We start from the raw sequence: 15,315 nt of genomic DNA, 5'->3' as shown, positions 1-15,315 counted from the left end.
GCATTTTGATCGTGTCAGTTTCATTGCTACTGCTTTCTTCATAACTTATATAAGTTCCTCAGACTATGAGATTATGCAACTCCCAAATACCGGAGGAACACTTTGTGTGCTACCAAACATCACAACATAAATGGGTGATTATAAATGTGTTCTAAAGGTGTCTTCGAAGGTGTTTGTTGGGTTGGCATAGATCGAGACTAGGATTTGTCACTCCGTGTTTCAGAGAGGTATCTCTAGGCCCTCTCGGTAATACTCATCACTATAAGACTTGCAAGCATTGTGAATAATGAGTTAGTTGCGGGATGAAGTATTACGGGATGAGTAAAGAGACTTGCCGGTAACGAGATTGAACTAGGTATTGAGATACCGACCATCGAATCTCGGGCAAGTAACATACCGATGACAAAGGGAACAACGTATGTTGTTATGCGGTTTGACCGATAAAGATCTTCGTAGAATATGTAGGAACCAATATGAGCATCCAGGTTCCGCTATTGGTTATTGACCGGAGATATGTCTCAGTCATGTCTACATAGTTCTCGAACCCTTAGGGTTCGCACGCTTAACGTTCGATGACGATTGGTATTATGAGTTTATGTGATATGATGTATAGAAGATTGTTCGGAGTCCCGGATATGATCGCTGACATGACGAGGAGTCTCTAATTGGTCGAGACATAAATATTGATATATTGGACGACTATATTCGGACACCAGAAGTGTTCCGGAGAAGTTTCGAATAAAACCGGAGTGCCGGAGGGATACCGGAACCCCCCGGGGGAACTAGTGGGCCGAGATGGGCCTTAGTGGGAGAAGAGGAAGGGCCAGGAGGGGCTGGCCGCCCCCTCCCCTTGAGTCCGAATAGGACAAGGGAAGGGGGGCGCCGCCCCCTCCCCCCCTTTCCTTCCCTTCCCCCTCTTCCTTCCTCCTTCCCCCTCTCTTCCCTTGTTGGAAACCTACTAGGAATAACATTCCTAGTAGGAATCTTACTTGGAGCGCGCCCCATGAGGGTCGGCCGGCCTCCCCCCTTTCTCCTTTATATACGGGGGCAGGGGGGCACCCTAGTACACACAAGTTGATTGTTTAGCCGTGTGCGGTGGCCCCCTCCACAGATTTCCACCTCGGTCATATCATCGTAGTGCTTAGGCGAAGCCCTGCGCCGGTAACTTCATCATCACCGTCACCATGCCGTCGTGCTGACGAAACTCTCCCTCGACCTCAGTTGGATCTAGAGTTCATGGAACGTCACCGAGCTGAACGTGTGCAGATCGTGAAGGTGCCATACCTTCGATGCTAGGATCGATCGGGTCGTGAAGATGTACGACTACATCAACCGCGTTGTCATAACGCTTCCGCTTTCGGTCTACGAGGGTACGTAGACAACACTCTCCCCTCTCGTTGCTATGCATCACCTAGAGATAGATCTTGAGATGTTATATGCACGAGTAGAACACAAACAGTTATGGGCGATAATAGTCATACTGCTTACCAGCATGTCATACTTTGATTTGGCGGTATTGTTGGATGAAGCGGCTCAGACCGACATTATGCGTACGCTTATGCGAGACTGGTTCTACCGACGTGCTTCGCACATAGGTGGCTGGTGAGTATTTGTTTCTCCAACTTTAGTTGAATCGAGTGTGGCTACGCCCGGTCCTTGTTGAATGTTAAAACAGCACACTTGATGAAAAATCAATGTGGTTTTGATGCGTAGGTAAGAACGGTTCTTGCTAGAAGCTCGTAGCAACCACATAAAACTTGCAACAACAAATTAGAAGATGTCTAACTTGTTTTTGCAGGGCTTGTTGTGATGTGATATTGTCAAGGCATGATGTGATATAATTTGTTGTATGGGATGATCATGTTTTGTAACAAAGTTATCGGCAACTCGCAGGAGCCATATGGTTGTTGCTTTATTATATGCAATGCAATCGCCATGTAATTGTTTTACTTTATAACTAAGCGGTAGCGATAGTCGTAGTAAGAATAGATGGCGAGACGACAACGATGCTACGATGGAGATCAAGGTGTCACGCCGGTGACATTGGAGATCATGACGATGCTCCGGTGATGGAGATCATGAGCACAAGATGATGATGGCCATATCATGTCACATATTTTGATTGCGTGTGATGTGTATCCTTTATGCATCTTATTTTGCTTAGTATGGCGGTAGCATTATAAGATGATCCCTTACTAAATTTGAAGGTATAAGTGTTCTCCTTGAGTATGCACCATTGCTACAGTTCGTCGTGCCGAGACACCACGTGATGATCGGGTGTGATAAGCTCTACGTACAAATACAACGGGTGCAAGCCAGTTTTGCACACGCAGAATACTCGAGTTAAACTTGACGAGCCTAGCATATGCAGATATGGCCTCGGAACACTGAGACGGAAAGGTCGAGCGTGAATCATATAGTAGACATGATCAACATAGTTATGTTCACCATTGAAAACTACTCCGTCTCACGTGATGATCGGACATGGTTTAGTTGATTTGGATCACGTGATCACTTAGATGATTAGAGGGATGTCTATCTAAGTGGGAGTTCTTAAGTAATATGATTAATTGAACTTTAATTTATCATGAACTTAGTACCTGATAGTATTTTTCATGTCTATGTTGTTGTAGATCAATGGCCCGTGCTACCGTTCCTTTGAATTTTAATGCGTTCCTAGAGAAAGCTAAGTTGAAAGATGATAGCAATAGCTACACGGACTGGGTCCGTAACTTGAGGATTATCCTCATTGTTGCACAGAATAATTACGTCCAGGAAGCACCATTAGGTGTACCACCCGCACCCACAACTGCAAACATTGTGAATGTCTGGCAGACGTGTGTTGATGACTACTCGATAGTTCAGTGTGCCATGATTTACGGCTTAGAACCGGGACTTCAATGATGTTTTGAACGCCATGGAGCATATGAGATGTTCCAAGAGTTGAAGTTAATATTTCAAGCAAATGCCCAGATTGAGAGATATGAAGTCTCCAATAAGTTCTACAGCTGTAAAATGGAGGAGAATAGTTCTGTCAGTGAACATATACTCAGAATGTCTGGGTACCATAACCACTTGACTCAACTGGGAGTTAATCTTCCTGATGATAGTGTCATTGACAGAGTTCTTCAATCACTGCCACCAAGCTACAAAAGCTTCGTGATGAACTATAATATGCAAGGGATGAACAAGACTATTCCCGTGCTCTTCGCGATGCTAAAAGTCGTGGAGGTAGAAATAAAAAAAGGAGCATCAAGTGTTGATGGTCAATAAGACCACTAGTTTCAAGAAAAAGGGCAAAGGGAAGAAGGGGAACTTAAAGAAGAACGGAAAAAAGGTTGCTGCTCAAGAGAAGAAACCCAATTCTGTACCTAAGCCTAAAAATGAGTGCTTCTACTTCAAAGGGACTGGTCACTGGAAGCGGAATTGCCGCAAGTATTTGGCGGATAAGAAGGATGGCAAAGTGAAAGGTATATTTGATATACATGTTATCGATGTGTACTTAACTAATGCTTGCAGTAGCGCCTGGGTATTTGATACTGGTTCTATTGCTCATATTTGCAACTAGAAACAGGGGCTACAGATTAAGTGAAGATTGGCTAAGGATGAGGTGATGATGCGCGTGGGAAATGGTTCCAAAGTCGATGTGATCGCGGTCGGCACGCTACCTCTACATCTACCATCCGGATTAATTTTAGACCTGAATAATTGTTATTTGGTGCCAGCGTTGAGCATGAACATTATATATGGATCTTGTTTAATGCGAGATGGTTATTTAAAAATCAGAGAATAATGGTTGTTCTATTTATATGAGTAATATCTTTTATGGTCATGCACCCCTGCTGAGTGGTCTATTTTTATTGAATCTCAATAGTAGTGATACACATATTCATAGTGTTGAAGCCAAAAGATTTAAGTTTAATAATGATAATGCAACTTATTTGTGGCACTGCCATTTGGGTCATATCAGTGTAAAGCGCATGAAGAAACTCCATGCTGATGGACTTTTGGAATCACTTGATTATGAATCACTTGGTGCTTGCGAACCGTGCCTTATGGGCAAGATGACTAAAACTCCGTTCTCCGGAACAATGGAATGAGCTACTGACTTGTTGGAAATAATAAATATCGATGTATGCGGTCCAATGAGTATTGAGGCTCGTGGTGGGTATCGATATTTTCTTACCTTCACAGATGATTTGAGCAGATATGGTTATATCTACTTAATGAAGCATAAGTCTGAAACATTTGAAAAGTTCAAAGAATTTTAGAGTGAAGTGGAAAATCATCGTAACAAGAAAATAAGGTTTCTATGATCTGATCATGGAGGAGAATATTTGAGTTATGAGTTTGGTCTTCATTTGAAGCAACATGGGATAGTTTCACAATTAACGCCACCTGGAACACCACAGCGAAATGGTGTGTCCGAACGTCATAACCGTACTTTACTAGATGTGGTCAATCTATGATGTCTCTTACCGATTTACCGCTATCGTTTTGGGGTTATGCTTTAGAGACGGTTGCATTCACTTTAAATAGGGCACCATCAAAATCTGTTGAGACGACGCCTTATGAACCAAAGTTGTCATTTCTTAAAGTTTGGGGTTGCGATGCTTATGTGAAAAAGCTTCAACCTGATAAGCTCGAACCCAAATCGGAGAAGTGCGTCTTCATGGGATACCCAAAGGAAACTGTTGGGTACACCTTCTATCACAGATCCAAAGGCAAAATCTTTGTTGCTAAAAATGGATCCTTTCTAGAGAAGGAGTTTCTCTCGAAAGAAGTGAGTGGGAGGAAAGTAGAACTTGATGAGGTAGTTGTACCTTCTCCCTTATTGGAAAGTAGTTCATCACAGAAATCGGTTCTCGTGATTCCTACACCAATTAGTGAGGAAGCTAATGATGATGATCATGAAGCATCAAATCAAGTTACTACTGAACCTCGTAGGTCTTCCAGAGTAAGATCCGCACAAGAGTGGTACGGTAATCATGTTCTTGAAGTCATGTTACTAGACCATGATGAACTTACGAACTATGAGGAAGCGATGATGAGCCCAGATTCCGCGAAATAGCTTGAAGCCATGAAATCTGAGATGGGATCCATGTATAAGAACAAGGTGTGGACTTTGGTGGACTTGCACGATGATCGGCAAGCCATAGAAAATAAATGGATCTTTAAGAATAAGACCGACGCAGACGGTAATGTTACTGTTTACAAAGCCCGACTTGTTGCGAAAGGTTTTTGACAAGTTCAAGGAGTTGACTACGATGACACTTTCTCACCCGTAGCGATGGTTAAGTCTATTTGAATCATGTTAGCAATTTCTGCATTTTATGATTATGAAATTTGGCAAATGGATGTCAAAATTGCATTCCTAAATGGATTTCTGGAAGAAGAGTTGTATATGATGCAACCCGAAGGTTTTGTCGATCCAAAGGGTGCTAACAAAGTGTGAAGGCTCCAACGATCCATTTATGGACTAGTGCAAGCCTCTCGGAGTTGGAATAAACGTTTTGATAGTGTGATCAAAGCATATGGTTTTATACAGACTTTTGGAGAAGCCTGTATTTACAAGAAAGTGAGTGCAAGCTCTGTAGCATTTCTAATCTTATATGTAGATGACGTATTGTTGATTGGAAATGATATAAAATTTCTGGATAGCATAAAAGGATATCTGAATAAGAATTTTTCTATGAAAGACCTCGGAGAAGCTGCTTACATATTGGGCATCAAGATCTATAGAGATAGATCAAGACGCTTAATTGGACTTTCACAAAGCACATACCTTGATAAAGTTTTGAAGAAGTTCAAAATGGATTAGTCAAAGAAAGGGTCCTTGAATGTGTTACAAGGTGTGAAGTTGAGTTAGACTCAATGCCCGACCACTGCAGAAGATAGAGAGAAAATGAAGATCATTCCCTATGCTTCAGCCATAGGTTCTATCATCTATGCAATGTTGTGTGCCAGACCTGATGTATGGTCTTGCTATAAGCATAGCAGGGAGGTACCAAAGTAATCCTAGAGTGGAGCATTGGACAGCGTTCAAGAACATCCTGAAATACCTGAAAAGGACTAAGGATATGTTTCTCGTTTATGGAGGTGAAAAAGAGCTCGTCGTAAATGGTTACATTGATGCTAGCTTCGACCCTGATCTGGATGAATCTAAGTCACAAACCGGATACATAGTTATATTGAATGGTGGAGCTGCCATTTGGTGCAGTTCCAAGCAAAGCGTCATGGTGGGATCTACGTGTGAAGCGGAGTACATTGCTGCTTCGGAAGTAGCACATGAAGGAGTCTGGATGAAGGAGTTTGTATTCGATCTGTGTGTAATTCCCAGTGCATCGGGTCCAGTGAAAATCTTTTGTGACAACATTGGAGCAATTGCCTTAGCGAAGGAATCCAGGTTTCACAAAAGAACCAAACACATAAAGAGACGCTTCAACTCCATTCGTGCAAAGATCAAGGATGGATACATAGAGATTTGCAAAATACATACGGATCTGAATGTAGCAGACCCATTGACTAAGCCTATTCCGCGACCAAACATGATCAACACCAAGACTTCATGGGTGTTAGATTCATTACAATGTAATCTAGATTATTGACTCTAGTGCAAATGGGAGACTGAAGGAAATATGCCCTAGAGGCAATAATAAAGTTGTTATTTATTTCCTTAATTCATGATAACTGTTTATTATTCATGCTAGAATTGTATTAACCGGAAACTTAGTACATGTGTGAATACATAGATAAAACATATAGTCCCTAGTATGCCTCTACTTGACTAGCTCTTTAATCAAAGATGGTTATGTTTCCTAACCATGGAAATGTGTTCTCATTTGATGAACGGGATCACATCATTAGGAGAATGATGTGATGGACATGACCAATCCGTTAGCTTAGCATTTTGATCATGTCAGTTTCATTGCTACTGCTTTCTTCATAACTTATATAAGTTCCTCAGACTATGAGATTATGCAACTCCCAAATACCGGAGGAACACTTTGTGTGCTACCAAACGTCACAACGTAAATGGGTGATTATAAAGGTGCTCTACAGGTGTCTCTGAAGGTGTTTGTTGGGTTGGCATAGATCGAGATTAGGATTTTTCACTTCGTGTTTCGGAGAGGTATCTCTGGGCCCTCTCGGTAATACTCATCACTATAAGCCTTGCAAGCATTGTGACTAATGAGTTAGTTGCGGGATGAAGTATTACGGGATGAGTAAAGAGACTTGCCGGTAACGAGATTGAACTAGGTATTGAGATACCGACCATCGAATCTCGGGCAAGTAACATACCGATGACAAAGGGAACAACGTATCTTGTTATGTGATTTGACCGATAAAGATCTTCGTAGAAAATGTAGGAATCAATATGAGCATCCAGGTTCCGCTATTGGTTATTGACCGGAGACGTGTCTCTTTCATGTCTACATAGTTCTCGAAATCATAGGGTCCGCACGCTTAACGTTCGATGATGATTGGTATTATGAGTTTATGTGATATGATGTACCCAAGATTATTCGGAGTCCCAGATATGATCATGGACATGACGAGGAGTCTCTAAATGGTCGAGACATAAAGATTGATAGATTGGACGACTATATTCAGACAACGGAAGTGTTCCGGAGAAGTTTCAGATAAAATCGGAGTGTCGGAGGGTTACCGGTACCCCCCAGGGGAACTAGTGGGCCGAGATGGGACTTAGTGGGAGAAGAGGAAGGGCCAAGAGGGGCTGGTCGCATGCCCCCCTTGAGTCTGAATAGGACAAGGGAAGGGGGGCGGTGCCCCCCCTTTCCTTCCCTTCCCCCTCTTCCTTCCTCCTTCCCCCTCTCTTCCCTTGTTGGAAACCTACTAGGAATAGGATTTCTAGTAGGAATCCTACTTGGGGCACGCCCCATGAGGGCCAGCCGGCCTCCCCCCTTGCTCCTTTATATACGGGGTCAGGGGGCACCCTAGTACACACAAGTTGATTGTTTAGCCATGTGCGGTGCCCCCCTCCACAGGTTTCCACCTCGGTCATATTATCGTAGTGCTTAGGCGAAGCCCTATGCCGGTAACTTCATCATCATCGTCACCACACCTTCTTGTTGACGAAACTCTCCCTCGACCTCAGTTGGATCTAGAGTTCAGGGGACGTCACCGAGCTGAACGTGTGCAGATCGTGGAGGTGTCGTACCTTCGGTTCTAGGATCAGTCAGATCATGAAGACGTACAACCACATCAACCGCGTTGCCATAACGCTTCCGCTTTCGGTCTACGACGGTACGTAGACAACACTATCCCTACTTGTTGCTATGCATCACTTAGAGATATATCTTGCGTGATCGCATGAATTCTTTTGAAATTACCGCGTTCCCCAACAAATTGTGCATCCCAGATTGTTCTGTTCGTTTGTTGCTCTTGCAGGAGGCTCACGCTGGTGGTCTCATGGGACATTTTGGAGCCAAGAAAACTGAAAGTGTACTCATTGATCACTTCTTTTGGCCGTGATTTAGACGTGATGTGGAACACTACGTGATGAGATGCGAGATTTGTTACAAAGCTAAGTCCCACTTGAATCCTCATGGTTTATATACTCCTCTATCTATTCAGAATAGTCCGTGGGAAGACATTTCTATGGATTTTGTTCTTGGTTTACCATGGACTAAGAGGGGGAGTGACTCGGTGTTTGTGGTAGTTGATCATTTTAGCAAAATGGCACATTTTATCCCATTTCATAAGAGCGATGATGCTTCACACATTGCTAATCTGTTTTTCAAGGAAGTTGTGCTGCTACATGGAGTACCACACACGATTGTGTCAGACCGTGACACCAAATTTCGGAGCTACTTTTGGAAGACCTTGTGGGGAAAACTTGGCACCAAGCTCCTATATTCCATGACATGCTACCCACAAACTGATGGACAGAGTGAAGTTGTCAACCAAACATTGTCCATGATGCTACAAGCAGTCCTCAAGAAGAATTTGAAGATGTGGGAAGAGTGCCTACCTCATGTGGAGTTCGTGTCTAACAGGGCGGTACATTCGACCCTTAACTTTTGCCCATTTGAACTTGTTTATGGATTCAAACTTATTGCTCCCATCGATCGTTTTCCTTTGCCAATGCAGGAGTGAACCAGCCTTGATGCAAGTAAGCGTGCTGATTTCGTCAAGAAACTTCTTGCCCAGGCAAAGGAGAACATTGAGAAAATGACTGAACAATATACAAAGCCGGTAAATAAGACCAGGAAGAAGCTGGTGTTCGAGCAAGGTGATTTGGTATGGGTACACCTTCGGAAGGACCATTTTCCTAAGCAACACAAGTGCAAGTTGCAGCCACGTGGTGACGGAACATTTGCGGTGCTTGAGAGGATCAAAGACAATGCTTATAAGATCAATCTTCTAGAAAAATATGGTGTTAGCCCAACCTTTAATGTCTCTAATATTTCCCCATACTTTGGGCCTTTAGAGTCGAGGACAATCCTTCTCAAGAGGGGGAGGATGATGAGGACAGCCCAATCATGGACACCACACCACCAACCATCAACGGTCTAATCACAAGAAGTCACCCAATGCACATACATGATCAGGTGAACGCTAACTTAAGTCTATCATTTGACCTTGAAAACATGGTTGTACCTTCATCTCCTTTCCTGTTGGTTGAACTCAGGTGCGATATCGAAGAAGGCCAAACACATTTAAGTCCGTGCAAAACAATGTTTTATGGCGAAGAAACAAAGTTAGGAATTCATGAAGAAATGAGTTGTCTGCTGAAGAAACATTGTTCCAATTCTGATGGAACAATGTTTTGCACGAGTTTGGGTATCCTGACTTGCGAAAGGTTCCCAGAACTCGAGTTTGCTGCTGAAGGAAACATTGTTCGACCCCAATGAACAATGTTTGGTCGGGAACTGCCAACCACCTCCAACGAGAGTTTTCCAACGAGAGTCAAACCAAGCTAGTTCTGTTTCACACCTAAGCTGGTTCCCAAAGCTAGTTTAATTTCACACCTATCCAGGGGGTTGTCCTGATTATAAATAGGCTAGGTCTTCCCTTCGTTGGGGACTTTTGTCATTTCTATCAAAGACCAAAGACATAGACTCCTGAGATTGGAGAGCTCTTGTTACCCTTATTCTCGTGATTCCTTGAGAAATTGCTCCTAATCCGTGCTCCACGACTAGATCATGTTGTGTGGGTTAGAGTTCGTGGTTTCGCTTGCGGATTGCACCTATCCCATGCTCCACGACTTGAGCGTGGTTGTGTGGGATAGTATTGCGGGTTGTGGATCGGCGAATGTTCGGATTGCAAGCCTCGGTGAGCATCCTCCTCGTCAGGTCATAATCTCTTATTTTCCATTGTCCGGCTGCTTGCAGCTAGTTATCCCCATCCATTTATCGATCCTACACCGTGAAGATTGGACCTCCCCTTGAACACCCTCTTCTCCGAAGACGGTGGCGCATCATATAGGAGGGCCATGGACGGAGATCGGGAGCGTAGGCTTTGTTTTTTTTTCAATTAGATTGCATGTTCCTGTATGGAGCGGATCTCTTTCCTTTTTCCCTCAACGTACATTTTTGTAGGGAAAGATATGAAAACGATCTGCTGCATATTTTACCAAATGGGGTTAAAGTCCTGTGAGGACATCACTATTCATACAATTGTCATTGAAAAATCAGATTAAGTATATGCATATCCAATGTGTTGAACTATAAGATATTATGTGCAATTACCTGTCTCTGGGGTCTTTTGGGAATGTTGGTCAACATTATAGATATCACATAGAGGGGGTTGGTGCAGATATGGCACCTCCATGCTATTTCGGCGCTCTGAAATGAAATAAAATAAACTTTTTTTTGTGGGAACCCTATTTTGAAATACTCTAGAGGATAAACCAGTGCAGCCAGAAATAACATATAATCAGGTATATATCGGTTTTAGAATAATCACCAAACCAAACCAGCTCAACTGCCTTAATTATTCTAAAGTATCAAAACAAAAGTCATAATTAAGAAATATGTGTCGAACACAATGACATGTGATTTTTTTTGTAAAGCGATAAATATTGATTTTCCTCCTACAAAAATGCCAACTTGCTCCAATAAATAAAAAGAAGAAAAAGTCGTAGTACATCTCATATAGAACTCAAAATTCCAAGTACAGCCGAAGCCCTACGGTTGTGCCAGCCGAGGCTGACAAACAAGCAACCAACAAACATTAAACAATAGGATGACCAATTTAGTTTCACTTTTTATTCGGTTTCCTTGATAATAACACGTTTATTGGCCTTCTTTGTAAAGTCCATATTGTTCATATGTACACAATCATCGATCTTGTACTCATCTGTGGTGCTGGCCTGTGGCTTCACCTTTGATGGGAAACTTTGGCTCATAATCGAGAATTGGAACCGCGGTGGATCCTGCTCCGGTGCCCGGTGGCAATCATTGCATCGCTTGCAGGGATCCTCGCCGAAACTTGCAATCCTAATCCATCAGCACCGTCCGCCGTCGCGGCTCGGTGCCAATGGCCACACATCGTTGATGCCCTGTCGCGCTACTGCGTCAGCACCAAGCTCGCGCCCCCGTTCCCGCGCCATCTTGTGCAGTTGGATCAGGCTTGGAGGCCTCTCACCGTCCCAGTTCTTGGTCCGGCCGGTCACGTAGATGGCCTGCCTGGATCTCGCCGCCATGACTCGGAGCAATTCTCTGCTAACCTCCGCTCCATGCCTCCCAATGCCTCGTCGCCCGGAATTGACCTCTATGACCATCCCGCCTCGCCACCTCGCCCGATTTGTGGCTGTTTGTGTACCTCATGTTGTTTGGTGTGCTAGTTGTGCGCGATTGGTTCGGAAGAGAGGAACAATGAACGAGCAGGGAGGGTGAAGGTACGGATTGATTATTATTTATTATAAAAGATATTGTACTGATTGGGTCTTTTGGTGGGAAAGTGATCTCATCTCAAAGAAAATACAGGAGGAGATATGGAAACTTGCATGAGAAAATTACGATTAACAACCAGACCTGGCAATGCGAAAATCACGGCCTATTTAAAAACCGACGCCGGTGGGATTTCCTCACATACATAACTGGAGCAGGGGACAACTTATAAGCCAACATCGATATTTAGAAGAAAAAAAACCAATAAAAAAACCTAGACGCAATCCCACCAACTGCTTCATTAGGAGTAAAAATGTGGGAGGTGCCGCCACACACAGCGACGACAATCTCTTAGCTGGGTGTGGCGCCCCTCTCCACAGTTTCGCCCTCAGTCATATTTTCGTAGTGCTTAGACGGAGCCCTGCGGAGATAGCATTATCACCGCCGTCACCACGTCGTCGTGCTGCCGGAACTCATTCTCTACTTCGCCGTCTTGCTGGACCAAGAAGGCGAGGACGTCACCGAGCTGAACGTGTGCTAAACACGGAGGTTCGATACTTGATCGGTTGGATCGCGAAGAAGTTTGACTACATCAACCGCGTTAATAAACGCTTCCGCTTACGGTCAACGAGGGTACATATACACACTCCCGCCCTCATTGATATCCATCTCCATGGATAGATCTTGCGTGTGCGTAGAACTTTTTTTGTTTTCCATGCGACTTTTCCCAACACTAGCATGTTAGCACAACAACAATGTATGATGTCACAAAATTTTGTATAAAAAATTGAAATACTTTTTGAGATATAAAAATGACAAATTTGACATCAGCGTAATAATGGGCCAAATCTAAAACCCAAGTTATGTTATGTAATATTCATTGTTGAATTTGTCATTTTTATTTTTCAAGTTATGTTTCGTATTTTGACTTGAAATTTTGTGACTACCTAAATTGATGTTGTGTGAGCGTGCTAAAATTTTTTTAGAATTTTTTGAACATTTTAAAAGCATAATGTGAGTTCGATGCACCGGTAGACCACAAGCTCCGGTGCACCAGATATTTTCCCAATCACGATGGTGTAAAAGTTTAGTTGTCTTATAAAAGCCTACAAACCAGCACCAATAGAAATTTATGAACATGTTTGTATTGCTCAATGTACAAAAACATGAAGTAGTGATCTAAACACCCTTATATTTCTTTATAGAGGGAGTATATTAAAAATATTCAGGCTACAAAGTTCGCATGAAACTACTGCATCCTTAGTTGTTAATCTACTTGCTCAAGACTTCATTCTTGTTCAGTTAGTAATTATCTTAATATTTTGAATCCAGCTTGAATCCACAGTTCTCCGTTCACAATGTGTAGAGCTTGTAAACAACGAGAAAGAAAAATAAGTGTACAACAATAATTTTCTCTGCACTGGATTTGATTAAAAAGTTCAATGAGAAAGGTCGTGGATTCAAAAATAGATTTACATGTTTCTCGAGGAATCCTTGTGAAAAGGTAATCTAATTATGCTGTACTTGTATGTCAGCATTTGAAACACGATTTTTTCTCTTAAAGCTTGGACAGCAAGCTGAAGAAAAACATAAGCCAGAAGACAGAAGTAAATTTAAAAGTGACAGAATATTATCTAGGTATCTAAATAATGGATTATATGTGGTCTGGATATACATTTTGACCAAGTTTATCTAGGTATGAATTAGGAATAAATTTCTGAAGCTATAGAACAGAATAATTAAAAGAAAGTCACGGTGAAAAAAGGATAATATGAACATTTAAAAATTCTCCTTTTCTATACCATCGTAGGTTGCTATGTACTTTCAGACATAGATACCTGAATCAACAGAATTTTTGTATTCAAGGAGAAAAGGATGTTACTCTACCCATCGCGCTATGGTCAGAACACAATAACTGTAAAATAAAACAATTGGAAATTAGAAGAAAATATACAACTACTAATGTGAAATTGTTGCTAGGGTGAAAGAAAAATGTTTATTATTTGCTTAATAAGGGTACATCAAATTTAATTTGGTGGTAAAAGAATGCTACTTTTAATAATTGTATTTCCCATTTCAAAAAGTGTTGACATCGTATTTTAAAAATGCATGTGGAAATAATGTTCATCACATACTCTTAAGAAAGGATGAAAATGTACAACTAGTATTGTAAAAAGAATAAACTGTAGTACTGGTATGGTGAAAATGTTGGTAGGGTCAAAGAAAAAGTTCATTATGTGCTTGATAAATGTATATAAACTAATTAGGTGGTAAAAGAATGCTGTTGTTGTATTTCAAAAAAGGCGTTTGGAGAAAGGTGATCACCTACTATTGGGAAAAAATAAGAACATGTAGAACTACTGATGTCAAATTGTTGGTAGGGTGAAAGAAAAATGTTCATTATGTGCTTATTAGTAAATTTATTGAAAAAAATTTTCATTGTTTACTATTTTCAGAAGAAGAAAAATGCATAATAGAGTTATGAAATTGTGGACTCATCAAAATAAAAATGCTCATTATGTGCTTAATTAGTGTATTGGAAAAATGTTCATTGTTTACTACTTTTAGAAGCAAAAAATGTAAAGAAAGTTATGAAATATTTATTCATCAAAACAGAAATGTTCATTATGTGCTTAATAAATGTAATGAAAAAATGTTCAATGTTTACTATTATTTTTAGAAGAGAAAAAAATGTAAACTAGAGTTATCAAAATGTTGATTCATCAAAAGAAAAATGTTCAATGTGCATTTAAGAAAAATGTATGTGCCTGGATTGGTAATGTACGTCAACTAAATAAGGTATGAGACAGGTACCTTTCATAACTGTATTTCCCTTTCTGAATAAGTGTAGGCACTGCATTTCAAAAATGCAATATGAAAAAAAGTTCATCACGTCCCATTGGAAAAAGGAAGAAAATGCATAACTTATTGTGAAGGAAAAATGTTCGGTATATGCTAAACAAATGTACATGAACAAAATTTAGTGGTAAAAATGCTACTTTTCATCAATGTATTTTCATTTTCCAAAATTGACACTGCATTTTTAAAGTGTATTTGAAAACAAATGTCCATCACCTAGTATTGGAAAAAAGAAAGAGAATGTACACCTACTACTGTGAAATTGTTGATAGGGCTAAAGACTAATGTTCATTTTGTACCTAAGCAATGTGCAACAACTAATTTGGTTCACAATAATGCTACTTTTAATAATTTCCCTTTTTGAAAGAATAGTTACCGCTTTACTTTGCTCCAGTGGTGCATGGGCATGAAAACAAAGCCAAGCGAATGAACATGATAAGTTCTGAATCTCCAACTGATTTACTACCACTTAACTGCACTAATAGAGAGTAGTTGTTTGTCATCAGGTTGTTCAAGCTATGTACCTAGATTCAAACAGTGAGCCGATGCTGATGTATCGTTCTGTTTCAGTAGGTAATTTCACACGGCCTGATCATAA

This window comes from Triticum aestivum, chromosome 2B (assembly GCF_018294505.1).
Source record: "Triticum aestivum cultivar Chinese Spring chromosome 2B, IWGSC CS RefSeq v2.1, whole genome shotgun sequence".
Lineage (NCBI taxonomy): Eukaryota > Viridiplantae > Streptophyta > Magnoliopsida > Poales > Poaceae > Triticum > Triticum aestivum.
Note: the sequence above shows the minus strand (reverse complement) of the source record.